Source organism: Notolabrus celidotus, chromosome 8, assembly GCF_009762535.1.
Source record: "Notolabrus celidotus isolate fNotCel1 chromosome 8, fNotCel1.pri, whole genome shotgun sequence".
NCBI classification, from domain to species: domain Eukaryota; kingdom Metazoa; phylum Chordata; class Actinopteri; order Labriformes; family Labridae; genus Notolabrus; species Notolabrus celidotus.
The window spans coordinates 33,199,333-33,213,916 of record NC_048279.1 but is presented as its reverse complement, the minus strand read 5'-3'; the positions used below and the strand labels follow the sequence as shown (position 1 = coordinate 33,213,916).

The following is a 14,584-nucleotide window of genomic DNA, read 5'->3' as shown; positions in this document are numbered from 1 at the left end:
GTGAGGCTTTCAGCAGTGTGACTGCCCCCTAGTGGCTGGCTGCAGTATAGGTCAAAAAATCCGTCTGTCAAACTTTAAAAAATAAATACACATCGTACGAATGTTTCTCACAGCCGTATGCTGCGGTGAAATGTAGTTAGTATTTGAGTGTTTTGTGTTCAAGGACTCTTTTTTCTGAAAAGTTTATTTTTCGTTAGTTATTAGAGTTTAAAAAACGAGGTTTTACTTCCTGTTTCCTTAAATTGACAGCCGCCGTAGAGGGAAACTTCAAAGGACACACAGCGTCTTGTGACGTTACGCTGTAGGGCGGAGCTTATTACAGTGGCTTCACAGACTCTGGCTGCACAATGGCGGCTCCCAGGAGCGGGATTTTTTGGCTTCAGAACCGTACAACGGGAAGAGGCGGAGCAACGCTGTCCGTTTTTATTTACAGTCTTTGATTGTAGTCAGTCGGGGCGGGAGTAGCTCAGTCCATAGGGACTTGGCTTGGGAACCGAAGGGTTGCCTGTTCGAGTCCCAGTATGGACCAAGTTTGGCAAGTGGACTGGTGGCTGGAGAGGTGCTGGTTCACTTGCCTGGGCACTGCCGAGGTGCCCTTGAGCAAGGCACGGAACCCCCAACTGCTCTGGGTGCGCTGGTTGGCGGCAGTATCCTCACTCTGACATCTCTCCCTAAGCATGTTCACTGCATGTGTGTGCATTTGTATGTATACACCAAAAAACTGTATGTGTAGCATGACCAAAATAGCATGAGTGAAAAAATTGAATTTCCCCCCTGGGGATCAATAAAGTACCTTTCTAGTCAACGTGTTAACTTCCACTGGATCCCCTCCGTTGCATTCCAGCTGCGTATCTGATCCGGCAGGTCAGAGCCCTCCGGATCAGATACACAAGACTTCTATTTTTACCAGATGTCGGAGCACGACGCATCAATCTCAGCAGAGCAGATGGAGCGGGGACAGGAAGTCAGGTTTCACCAAAACAAAATGAAAACATCCGGTTAATTTTCAGAATAAAACACTCATATTCGTATTTCCCTTAACTACTACAACAACAAACCAAAGTCATGATGAGCGGAGCCAGGCCTGGAGTCAACAGGTCAGAGGTTTTCAGAGGACCAGAAAGACAACATGGATGAGGAGAGGAGGAGGAGGAGGAGAATCCTTGATTCAGGAAATAAAACAGCAGGAAAACCTCGATCACATGACTCCAGCTGTCATGGTTTTCATTGGTGTCCCTTGCAGGAGCATAAGAGACATGACATTTAGACACAAAGTGGGAGCACCACAAACACACCTTCAATGGTGGATCATTAGCTGAATGACTTTGCCCCACTATCCCATGCACTGAACATTGCAGACAGGGCGTAAATATTCAGCCTTGAGCTGACAATCTGAAAGTGGTTTAAATAATGAAACATGTGACCCAAGAAGCAGGACTAGACATGACCAAAGAGTGCTTCTGTGTTCTTTTCATGTTCGACATTGTAGAAAGAAGATTTTTAGTATAGAGAGAATATATAAAGGGAAAAAGAAGCAACTTGAGATGAATTTATTTGAAGTGACCTACACTGTACTTTGAAACAGTGATGTAAGTTAGAGTTTTAAGTGTCTCTGAGGTCTTCGAGCCATTCCTTGTGTTTCACAGGAGAGCTGTCTTATTTTAATATGTCCATTCAGTGTTTGTGGTTAACAGCTTTGCAGTAAACCCAAGAAAGTCTGTAGAAACATGCTACAAGGTTTGTAAAGCTGCAGGATTCCTCCTCTGTGGGGTTGGCGCTAAGCATTTTCACATTACACCCACCACTATTGATTAGTGGAGCTTTGGACCACTCCTCATTTGACTGAGAACCCGCTGAAGCTGCACTTGTGGACCTATGGGTGTCCCAGGGCCCCTGAACGTCTACCCCAACCCCTGTGTTGAGGAGAAAGCCGGCTGCACTGAATCTTTTGGTTTCACTTCTCCTTTAAACATTAAAAAGGAAAAAGTACAGAAACACTCGCCGGAGCCGCAGCAGGGGAGGAATGCTACACCAGGCAGAGGGAATAGTTAAAAGCTTTCTGGGGGTTTGACAGCTGCAGAGCTGCAGAGTTAAGAGGAAACTTCTATGAAGTGATGGCATATGAACGCCTCCATACATCTGCAATGCGTCTGTATCGCTGGATGGGAATATGGTGGTGTGTTGGTGTGTGTGTGTGACCTTCTCTCTCGGCCTTGAATACAACGATCCTTTTCATCAAACCTCCCATTTCATTGTAATCCATCAGAAAAATGAAAATCGCTTTCCTTTACAAGTGCACCTCAGATGACACAGAGTCTACCATGTGATGTTTTTATGTTCCCTTTAAATAGAATCTATGTTTTCAGGAGATTTCTCAGTCAGAGTTTAAAGCTCCACACTGTTTTTTGAGTTTCATGAGGAACAAAGATGGTGAATGTTTTTCATGTCTGTCACCATTCCTGACATCTGATGTTGGTTTTTCAGAAATTGGGGCGATGAAGGAGGTCTTTTTAAAAAGAAATAAGCAGGGCGGCTGTGCAGTATCCTTGAGTCAGCCTGAGGTGAAGGGTGGGGGAGATTTTCATATATTTTGATGATAATAATCTTTACAAATAAGAGAGAAACTAAAAGACAATAAAGGAGAAAGATGAGGAAGACAAATAAAAGGAAATGAAATAATGTTAGAAGAATAAAAACAACAAAAGATTAAAGATTAAAACAATCAAAAAATCAGATATATCCATCCATCCATTATCTTGACCGCTTATCCCATTAGGGGTCACGGGGGTCTGGAGCCTATCCCAGCTGGCTTCGGGCGGAAGGCAGGGTACACCCTGGACAAGTCGACAACCTATCACAGGGCTAACACAGAGAGACAGACAACCATTCATGCACACACTCACACCTACGGGCAATTTAGAGTGATCAATCAACCTGAGCATGTTTTTGGATTGTGGGAGGAAGCCGGAGAACCCGGAGAGAACCCACGCATGCACGGGGAGAACATGCAAACTCCACACAGAAAGGCACCCGCCCGGCCGGGGATTCGAACCAGGAACCTTCTAGCTGTGAGGCAACAGCGCTATGAGTATGATGTGTCATGATTGCCATTATTTTTGCTTTGTATTTCCTTGTTGTTATCTTTCCTAGATTTCTAGTTTATTGTGTAAGTTTCTTAGGTCCTCCTTGCGCCTTGTGGTAGGCTACCTTGTCTAGTGTTGTATTCCTTGTGTGTTTTCTAGTCTATCGTGTTTCCTGTTTTATTTTGTAGTTCTTGATCCCTGTGTGTCTGGTTTAGTTTTACTTCCTGACCTTGTGTGTTTCCCTCCACTTTGATTGCACTCATTTGTTTCACCTGTGTCCACACCTGTTGCTTATTACTCTGTGTATTTAGTTTCTCTGTGTCCCCTCTCCTGTGTCCGTTCATTGTCAGACCTGCTCTTAGTGTTCTCAGTGTTCTCGGTTTGTTTCCAGTGGGTTTGTTTCAACGTAAGTTCTGTTTTTCCTCTTGTTGTTTTTGTTTAGTGATGGTGAGATGAAGCCTCATGAGGCTTCAAACCACTTGAGCCAATTGGTTCGAGAAAGGGTTCATTACTCGAAGCTTCATGTGCACACGAAACCACCTACTGGCCAGGTTTATCATTACATGCAGCTGGATCTTAACCACATAATGTGTGATGCATTGAATTTTTGTTTCTGTTATGGGAATGACTATGAATTGCAAAAAAATGTATAACCAAATAATTTCTGTACATAAATGATCATATATGTGTATGATAACATATTTTTGAATGTATTCTGTGTGTGTACATTTTCCCAAAATGTTATTATCATATGATATGGCAGGTTGTGTAATTCTATTTTTCTGTCACTTTAGGAAAATGGAGTTGGCTTAAGCAGACAGAGGACAGTGAAAGTGATTGTGGAACTAGGAAGAGGGCACTGAATATGCTTGTGTTATTAGGAGTTAGGAGTTATTAAATCAAAATGTTGCCACACAGGGGAAATCCTCCTCTTTCTTTCTTTTTTAAGTTATATTTTTTGGGCTTTGACTCATTTTATTTATAGAGGAGAGGACAGTGTAGAAACTGGGAGAGAGTGGGGGGGGAAAAAAAGGCGTGCAACTTAACCATTAGGCCAAGACCGCACCAGAGTCGCAACAGGTCCGCACCTAAAGGCTGATTTATACTTCTGCGTCTCCCCTACGCAGCAGGGGCTGACGCGGACATGAGCCCCACATACTTCTGCGTCGATGTGTCCGTGTCGCGCAGCAATTCTCCTCCGAAACGCTTGAGGGCAGTGTGGTCTCTCTGATAGCCGGTCGCCTGCTTCCGGTCCCGCTACGATCTCTGTTTACTTTTCCACATCGATTCAGAGCGTGTTATGTTAATCTATAGCTGATACATGTTGCTGTTTATCATACAGACATGATTACATGAAGAATAGAGAGGAGGAGATGAAATACACGGCCGATGTGTGGCCGATGTCCGGGATCCCGGAAGTGCTGTGAATGCGGGAAAGACAAAGCCGTCGAGCGGACCAATCACAGAGCTTGCGGTCCGCGTCGGCTCTACGCGTAGTTACATTTTGGAGGAGGTGCACGTCAGCTACGTGCGTAGGCCTCTGCGTAGGTACGGGAGCTACGCGGACCTACGGCGTAGGCTACGCCGTCGATTCGACGCAGAAGTATAAATCAGCCTTAACTCCCCTCTTTCTAGCTGGCTCCGTCTTACCTGTCCTCCTCTCACTCCTACATCTTCAAACCATCTCTCTCTCTCTCTCTCTCTCTCTCTCTCTCTCTCTCTCTCTCTCTCTCTCTCTCTCTCTCTCTCTCTCTCTCTCTCTCTCTCTCTCTCTCTCTCAACTCTCCAAACTATATAAACGCTGTCCAAACTCTAGTGTCCAAACTATCAAAACTCTATCCGAAGTCTGAACTGACCGCAACTCTCCATCAAACACCCACATTTTGAATGGGGCCTGAGGGGTTTATATTGCTGTCAAACCTCGCATCTAAATCATAGACTGTAAAAAATATGGACGTAGGATCCGTGACGTCACCCATCTGTTTCTGAAGAGCTGTTTTGAGACCAATCGGCTGCGGCAGCCATATTGCTTCTGTCGAGCCAGTGTGACGTAAAGAGGCGGGCTTTGAGCCTCCTAGCCAACAGCTGCAGTGTTCCCACAGGCAGCTGTGCCTCTCATTGGAAGACTGGTAATCTCAATATCTTTGAAATTGCCGAATTAGAAAAAAATTCACCCCCCTCACAGTGAGAGGACGTCAAGAAATTAGCTATTCAGACTACACTCATCTTTTGTACCAGGTTGTAAACATGTTTATTAATGCTGCAAAGATCGTCTTTTTCCCATTCATGTGTATGTGACTTCCGGTACTTCCGGAGCCAGCCTCAAGCGGATCCTTGATGAACTGCAGCTTTTAACACTTCCGCATTGACTCATATTTTTAGTCCGGAGGTTGCCGCTTGATCTAAATCTGAACCACTTGCCGAAGCAGTCACGTGGTACAGCCGGGCAGCGAGGCTTCGGACGTCATCATTTTCGGCTCCTCCCCTCAATGAAGCAAGCCTCGATACACGCTTCACGGAAACGCCCCCTCCATTACTCGACACACGCTTCGAAGCCTCGGCACATCTCGTAACATCACTAAGTTTTGTTTATTTATTTAGTTTATTAAAACCTTGTTCTATATACTGCACATAGGTCTTCCTCTTCAGTTTTCCCGCAATGTGATGAAAATGTTGTGGGTCAAAATATTGCACCAGCAAAATATGTCCGCCTAAAAATCAGTGTGCAGACTATCTTCTCTATTCTGAGCTTAATACTATTTTATAGGTAGGGGAAGTTAATGCACAAACAGAAACATAAATTGTCCTTATAGTGCATTAAATCTTTAGCCAGTGTGACCTCTGCCGTTCTAACAACCCCATATATTGAAACATGTCAACTTGAAGAAGCTTAAATTCTGCAAGGATCAAATATTCAGACTTCTGGAAGCAGAAAGTTGAGCTGAAATTGTATTGATTGCATTCCAATTAATTTCAGATACTTTCTCAGTTTCATTCACTTCAGATTAATTAAAGAACTTTTTAGTTAAGGTATATTTGAACCAGTAAACAAACTCCTCAGGTCCAGATTGAGTCTGGCTGTGAAAATCAATGTGCTTACAAAAGTGCAAGTCATGTTTCAGAGTGTCTTAACTGTGTTTGGCCCGGCCCTGAGATGGTTAATAAGGCATGCAGGTTTATATAAAAATGGATGTGGTCTAAAGCATGCATGCTCACTTCTCTTTGCAGACATGGTCCAAACAGCTCTGATGAAGTATTGATTTTCAGCCCGGTCTGGGTAATGAAGATAACTCAAGGCTTTGACGGAATACACAAACAATCCATTGGAAACTGTACAGCTGCTTCTGCTGCTGTGTCGTAACTTGTATCCTTCAACATTTTAATGGTCCCTGGTATGAATTTGAATGTAAATGCAAACTGAGCAAATTACCCACGGTGCAGTTAGGAAGCAGTGTGGAGAAACAAATCAATTTGGACCACACAGCCTTAAAACAAAACACATGTTGTGAGAAATGAATGTGGAGGAGGGAGGTGTGGAGGTTTTTTGGTATTATACTTAAAAATGCAACACTTTTGCTTCTCGTTGCACGTCTAATTTCATCCAGTGCTTCATTAGTTTCCTATATTTTCAAGTCTTCTGTGCAAAGCAAATTATTCCACAAGTAAGGGTCATCACAAGAGTCTTTATTTTGTTTTGCAATCATCATTTTTTGTGGGCAATTTTTCTTTTTGATGGCCTCGCTAATGCTGCATCCACTCTGTGTTAGCTGTGACGCATCGGAAGATATCAGAGATTGTTCCAGGAGAAGCAGTCTGAATTGGTTACTCGTATTCGCTCCACATGACCGTGGAAGTAGATATCCTTTATTCTCATGACAAAAGGAGTTCATGGAAAAATGATGAGTGGGATTATTTCGTATCCTGGCTGCCTTTCTTTGAGCTAATCAAGAGGCAGCATTAGGATGGAGATGTTACAGGATGTTGAATGCTGAAACACTTAGGGGTTAAGTTTATTCCTTCCTGTTTCTGCACTTTCCTCCTCCTTAAGCTTCTCCACAGTTTAGTGGTTTAGTGCTGATAAGCGATAAGGGCGATAACTTCCTCCTTTCTCCTCTGAGATGAGGACACGGGATAACATGTTTAAGTAAAGTTGTCCTTGTATCTGAAGCCTCCAGATAAATCAAGCACAGATAAAGAAAATCACAGCACAGATAACACATTAACCACTATCAACTGTTGGAAATATGTACGGATAATGCTGTATAAAAGTCTTTTCACTGCTCTCCCTTTCAAAAACACATTTCTATAGCAGGCTGATAACTCTTTGAATATATCCGCTCAACAGGGTTTCATAAAGTCAACGTTACAGAACGGATTCAAGGACGAACAGCCAGCGAGGATGTTTCAGCTTTATCAGAGAAGATCCTGTATTTATGTGTTTGAGAATAACCAGCAGATAGAGAGAGATGTGTTCTTATTTGTCTGTTGAAGTGAAGGAATCTATGCATTATTGTATCAGTTGATGTTTGAGTCACACAATAATGAAGCAGCGAAAAATAACAGAAAGACCAAACTGAAAAACGGCCCTGAAGAATAGGTGGAAATCATTGCTAAATATTAAGGAAAAAGTTCCCTTAAACATGTGTTGGTGAGAGGGTATGATGGATCATATTTGCCCAGGTTGTTCTCTCTTTTAGTGGTCTGTACTACCTGTAGAAGAAGAAGCAAACTCAGACTTCAGAGGGTGATAATCATCTTAACCTTCTCTAAAATGTTTACATAAGTAGAGGCTGCAGGATGTCAACCTGGCTCTAAAACTAAAACAAAATACTGGTGAAGAAAGCTGCAGAAAGAAGAAGCTGAAAAGTGCCATGCAATATTTTTTTTGAATATTTTTGTCTAAGTTGTCGTCACTTCCTCAGATCGATAAATACATGCTTGTTTGAATAAAGAAAAATTCACTTCTCTTAGATCAGGGGTGTCCAAAGTACGGCCCGGGGGCCAATCGCGGCCCAAGGTCCATTTAATTATGGCCCCAAGCTTCCATCTTAAAATGTGTTATTTATAGCACAGATATTAATCACATTCTGAATCATCTGTACGTTTGCAGTTTCTTTCAAGCGCACAAACAAAACTAAAGTAAATCCAGGAACGTCTCAAAAAGCTTCATGGACTACTTTTATAAAGCCAAAGCACTGGGAATTCTGCAAGACAGCAGAAAAGAAGAAGCACAAGAACTCTTAAAGTTGACAGGTTTTCAAATTAATGTTTTTATCACGATGTGAGAATGTCAATAAAAGTTCAGAAGACAAAAAAGAGGACACAAGACAACATTGAAATTAGGACATTTTCCAGAAAAGGCTAAATTGGTGCATACAAATTGTTTAGAACACAGGAAAATAATGATTGTGTTCTTAATATGTTGTCTGCTGGTCAGAAAAGTCTTAAAAACAACATGAAATAGATGTGTGATGAAATCCAAATTGTGATCCTGCCATAGGAAAATAATGAGACAATATTTTTTTCCCACATTGCCCGACCCAATGAAAAACATTTTCCTCCAGAAGATAAAGTTTGCTAATGTTTACATGACTTGTGGAGAACTGAGGACTACCTAGTTACTGTTTTATTGAGATAAAAAGTAAAATAATTGTTATTAAATGTTTCATATATAACTTTTATGATTCCTAAGTCTCAGTAGGAGCCACTGGCCCTGAGGTATTCTGACAACATCAAATGTGGCCCTCTTTGAAAAAAGTTTGGACACCCCTGTCTTAGATGGTTGCAGGACTGGAAAAAGTCTGTCCCACTGCGGTTGGGTAACCAATCGCTTTTTGGCAACTGCTGCATGTCCACTAAAGGGGAATGGGTGAAGATTTCCACTAGCTGTTAGCTATCTGAAAGAAAAGACAGTTTTGTTCAGTTAACCATGACTCCTCTTTGTCCCTTGGTCCCTTTAACCCTCAAAGACCTAGACAGCCACCGGTGGCTACTTGTTACCGCTAATCTTATCAACAAGCTTTAAAAACTCAGTTACAGGGGACATTCTCAGCTTTACATTGATACCACATTCAAATAATTTCAGGAGAGTCTGGCGCCCCAACAAATGGTCTAGGTCTTAAGGGTTAAAGGCAGGACATGGTTATATGTTTGGGAGGATTGGCGTTGACTTCTCTCTGGTTTGTTACATCCATGAATGTTGCTTCTCGTTTGCTTTTATGACCTCAAGTGATATTCATCCTACGGTGGATGACAAGGACAACTAATTTACATCAGCCCACACATCTCCATCAGATGAAACATGCAGAAAACGTTGAAATGGTGCAAGTCCAAAATGAATTCAACTATGAAAACATGCAGCAGTGAGCTGAAAGGACTGAATTAACTTCAAACACGTTGCAAATTATTATTATTTATTAATTCGATTTATTTGTAAAGGAACCATGTACAATATTTAACATAAATGTCACCATCTGATGCATTGTACCAGAGTTAGCTTAAAGCTAATTTACAGCTGCAGTCCCTTGGCAGGTCACAATTAAAACATCACATTGTGAAAACGCTCGCTTGCACACACACATGCACACACGCACATGCGCACACGCACACACAATCAAACAAACAAACAAACAAACAGTATGTATATCAAGTTAAAAGTATCAAATCAGTGGTTGCAGTGCTGAGTGTCCTTTAGCAGACTTTTCAGTTTGGTTTTGAAGCTGCTGAGAGATTCACTGTTCTTAATGTCCTCCGGTAAGGTGTTCCACTGAGTTGTGGCTTTCACAGAAAAACCTGACTGCCCAAAGGCAGTACGGCGAAAGGGCACATTGCAATTTCTGAACGAAGAGATTCTTGTTGATTTAACGGAGTCCACTGAGTTGATAAACTGACGCAGCGGAGGCGGGGCCAAGCCATTTAAAATCTTATACACAAGACACAAATTTGAAAACAATTTAAAATTCTCAAAGCTCAAAAGATGATGTTTCTCCAGTATCCTACAGTGGTGGTATTGGTGGAGTGAAGTGGTTTAATGACCGTCTCCCCAGCCTGACCCCAGCATGTGATACAATATGACATATGGGAAAGGATCATAGCATGCATAAAAGTCTTGGCTGCATCCACTGAAAGACAGCTTCTTATCAGTCTAAAGTTTGTCAAATTCAATTTGATGGTTTTTATCATTTTCCTAACATGTTTCTTCATATTAAGGTTTGAATCTAGGACTACGCCAAGATATTTTAAACTCACTAACTATTTCAATCCTTTCAATTAAATAAGGGATGAAAGTCAAAAAAAGTTCACAAATCCAGACATCACAACGGAAGTGCTCCAGGCCTCTAGGGGGGGCACTCAGCTTTAGGTTGCCCATGTCAACAACCATACAATACATAGCCACTGTTACCTTTGCAGCTCCAGGCCATGTACCGTAGGAGGAGACAAGTTGCCTTGTGAACCGGGTCACTTTTATTGTCACACACACCGTCATACTCTTCTTCTTCTTCTTCTTCTTCTTCTTCTTCTTCTTCTTCTTCTTCTTCTTCTTCTACTACTTCTTCTACTGTTTGTTTTCCCACGTCTACTACCTATCAGCCACCACACTTTAAGGGGCAGGCTCAGGCCGGCAACACCACATTACATTTTCAAAATAAGTATCAGTGCAAAGACGTGTTTCTAAACTCACCACTCACCAACACCATGCTGCTCCAATCTATCTGTCCAATCAAAAGTAACTACATTTCTAAGTATCATAGCTGTCTGCAGGCTTTGGTTATTAAAATAATGCATGGATTGTTGTCGGTCAAAGTGGAGGTTCAAAGTGTACTTCCTAAATCCATCTGTAAATAGGCTAAAAAGTGTGCAGCATCTGCTAATCTGTCTAATAACAGGGTATCCTCTACTGTATGTGCATGTGGATGATGGTATGTGTTCCAGCTTGGTGGTGTTTATGTGTTAGTCTGAGACCTGGTGCACAGGCAGCGGGTAATTAAAGTGCCCATTTAGCTGCAATGCATCCTATGTCCGCCTTAAACATGTCAGCTGTGGAGAAGAGTCCCTCTTAGGTGTGACGGATGCTGCAATTACTGCCGACATGAGAACTAAAGGTGGCTGGAAATAAAGTGCAACCCTTCAGTCAGGATCCGTGTCTCTCAGCCAATACTTATAAAACTTTGTGGGGGGTTTTCACAGCCTTCTGCTCGTGACATCTTAGAGTCCCAAGAAGCTTGAGATAACTTTCAAACTCCCACACCGTGGGTCCTGAGACAAACGGCTCCTGGGTGCCACTTTGGAGATGCCACAGATGTGAAACCTGCGTCAGATTCTGTCATTTCAATTCACCTACATCAAAGAAGAAATCTAGGCCTGGTGAATAATGCATGGTACCATGTGGAGCTGGAATCAACTCCTGACAGCTTGCCTTTTGGGGAACCTGCAGAGGGGAAGAGAGAGACAGAGAGGGAGACACGCTGAAGGAGTGAGCTGGGAGTTTCCTTGGCTTAATTGCATTGTGTTTGAAATCCCCAAGTTTCCCAATAAGTGAACTGTGACAGAAATTTTAAATGAAAAACTTTGTTTTCCTGCTTACTGAGCAGAAATTTTTGTGCTGACAGAAAACGTTTCTCCTGCAGGTAAATGGAGGATTGTTGTGAAGCATCTCGACTAATGGTGACAAAGTGTTCCAGGATTGTGCAGCTCCAGGAGAGGTGAAACACTGCACATATGCACACATGCTACACAGTTATATTTACCCCCTGATAGAAAAGATGAATGGGGGCAGGTAAAGTTCCCTCAGTTATCAAGAGTTCTTTGCTTTTATTTAGAATCTTAACAGCTCCAGGAGGACCATGTTGAAGTTCTGCCACAATAAGGCTTTAGTTTCATTACAGTGGAGCTCTTGTGTTCAGTGTCCTGTGGTTCATTATAGACCACTTGAAGGTTCAATGGATGGAGAGGAAAATATGAGTGAAGCCAAATACAGATGGTGTATGCAACATAACATAACACTCACTGCATTTGTTTCATTGTGAGACCACACAGCATGTGAGTGAGAAAGACGTGTTTCTGAGCTACCAAATAGATGTAACCAAGCTAGGGCTGGAAAGGGATTTCTGGATTTAGACGATAAAATACCAACAACACCACCTTGGGACTTTCACCCAAAGAGTTTTAACAATATACTTATTTTTAGTTACCGACCCTTTAACAGAGGGTTTCCCCTTTAACAATACACAGGTGAGTTCACAAATGAATACAAAGGCATGGTTTAGGAAAAATATATATACAAGCTTTATTTAATTAGACAAAATAGTTTTTAAAAACACAACAACGGCTGCTTACACAGCCTGGACGGGGATACTTTAACACTGTTACTGAGTAGAGTCTTTAAATCACACTGTTACTGAGCAGAGTCTTTAAATCACACTGTTACTGAGCAGAGTCTTTAAATCAAGACAAAAAGACACAAAAAGACAAGGCAAAAGTGGCAATCTCGGCCGTCCGCGTCACTATCACGTCACTACCTCGCGCACTATATGCGTTGCCGGCACACAACGATCCGCCAACCCGAAAGGAACACAGTCCTGCTCTCAACCCGGAGCTCTGCAGAGACTGAAGGGAGCTCCGTCACTCAATTTTATCCCCGCAAACAACCAGGTAACCGCAGGTGATTGGTTCCCACCCAGCTGTGGGGCATGAGCGCTAATCAGCCAGTTACATAGATACAACACAAAGTGATCACTTAATGCCTTTACACACTAAATTAGTTTGATTTGAAATTGCTTCATGTTTTAAAAGAGTCAATAATGTTTGTATGCCCATCAATATTATGTTGGGAACAGATTCTGCTTCTTTGCATCCATAGTTTCCACCTGAAGAAATATGGACAGCTATTGACGATGATCCTGTCTGACTATCCGTGGATCCAGATGTCTATGCATACTTTCCTGATTGGGTCCCTGCCTCTGACACACTGCCAGCTGCTGTTCAGGATCAACTGTATTATGTAAATTGGTGGTTTTCTTTTTAATGTGTAGTTCCAGTTTTGCTAGAAGAGTATCAGACTGGACCCCTGACATCCTGAACTGCACCTTGAAGCGATCAAGATACTTCTGCAGCTCCTTTATCAGTCAGTGAAACGCTCCTTCCACACTACTTGATGTGTCATGAGTTGCTGTGTTTGTTTTCAGTGTCTTACCTCCTTGTTGTTTGTTAGTGTTTGTTATTCCCCACCTAAAGGCGACTCTGTGGGGCTAACAATAATCCCACACATGAATCCATATAACCACAAAAACTCATTTTAACACTTAACAAAAAGGGATTTAATATAAAATGACAAAAAGGAATAAACAATTCAACAAAGATCAACAATACATGAACATGACAAAACACAAGCACACAAATCCCTTGAAGGAGCGACAGACAGGCAGCAGTCCTCAACTCAGATGCCTCTTCCCTACTGCAGGCATCTGTGGACTTTTAAAGGCCCACCGCCAGGTGAACCTCATTGCCTCAATTAAGAGGCACCTGCAGAGAAGAAGGTGCTAGAGGGGGAGGGACACATTACAAACATACAGCTGTAACAGTGTTCCATGTCTTGTATTCCTTGTGTGTTAGTTTTCACTTGCGTGTTTGTAGTTAAGTTTTTAGTGTTTCCTGTTTTATTTTGTAGTTCTTCCTCCCTGTGTGTCTGATTTAGTTTCACTTCCTGTCCTTATGTTTCCTTCCAGTGTTGTTTGCAGCCTGATTCCTTTCACCTGTGTCTCACCTGTGTTAGATCACCCTCTGTGTGTTTGGTCTCTGTGTTTCCCTTCTTGATTGTCAGTTCATCGTATGTCTAGTTTCTTGGACATTTTAGTAAGTTTTGTTTGTAACTTTGGCCTTTTGTTCTTTTGTGATTAAATCTTTATTTTTCTGCACATGGGTCCTCCTCTGTTTTTCCCAATGTGACGTGATGACTCAGTTTGTCTCATACTGTGAATTTATGCAAGAAATCGTCCCCTTACTGAGCTCATTTTTCTGGGGTACAGCCATGTGGAAAGTGATTCAACTATGACCAATCACATGACAGCAGATAAAGGCATTGTCCTGCATGTGATAATAATCTTATACAGGAACCAAAAGTTTCATCAAGTCGTGTTTAAATAAATAAATAAATAAATAAATAAATAAATAAATGAATGAATGATGATGGTGATGATGATGATGATGATGATGATGATGATGATGATGATGATGATGATGATGATGATGCCCATAGGAAAATAAATTTAGAGAGGAGATCTTAAAAGTGTTTCATTTATGTCTCCTAGACAACAATGAGATCTGTTTGAAAGCAGAATGAGACTATAGCTTATGTCTCCTGTTTCTCATTCTTGCCTCCAGAAAAAAAAGTTGTAAAAAGTCTCAGCTTAGTCTCCCTTTCAGTTCAAAAGGAGATCTGGTCTAAATCTGAAATGATTCTCAGGTATTTCTCAAGTGTTGTGACTCCTTTTGAGCTCAGGTGG

At 41.9% G+C, this 14,584-nt stretch overlaps 1 protein-coding gene and 1 long non-coding RNA gene across 2 annotated transcripts in view; both read left to right on the top strand.

The window, feature by feature from the left end:
- The window catches only part of LOC117817031 (leptin receptor overlapping transcript-like 1), a 762,389-nt gene that overhangs the window by 554,904 nt on the left and 192,901 nt on the right, over positions 1-14,584 (top strand). The window lies entirely within an intron of this gene.
- On the top strand, positions 3,429-14,004 carry LOC117817037. The gene is made up of 3 exons (XR_004632073.1): positions 3,429-3,489; positions 11,711-11,785; positions 12,943-14,004. It is a non-coding gene; the product is annotated as an uncharacterized LOC117817037 (long non-coding RNA).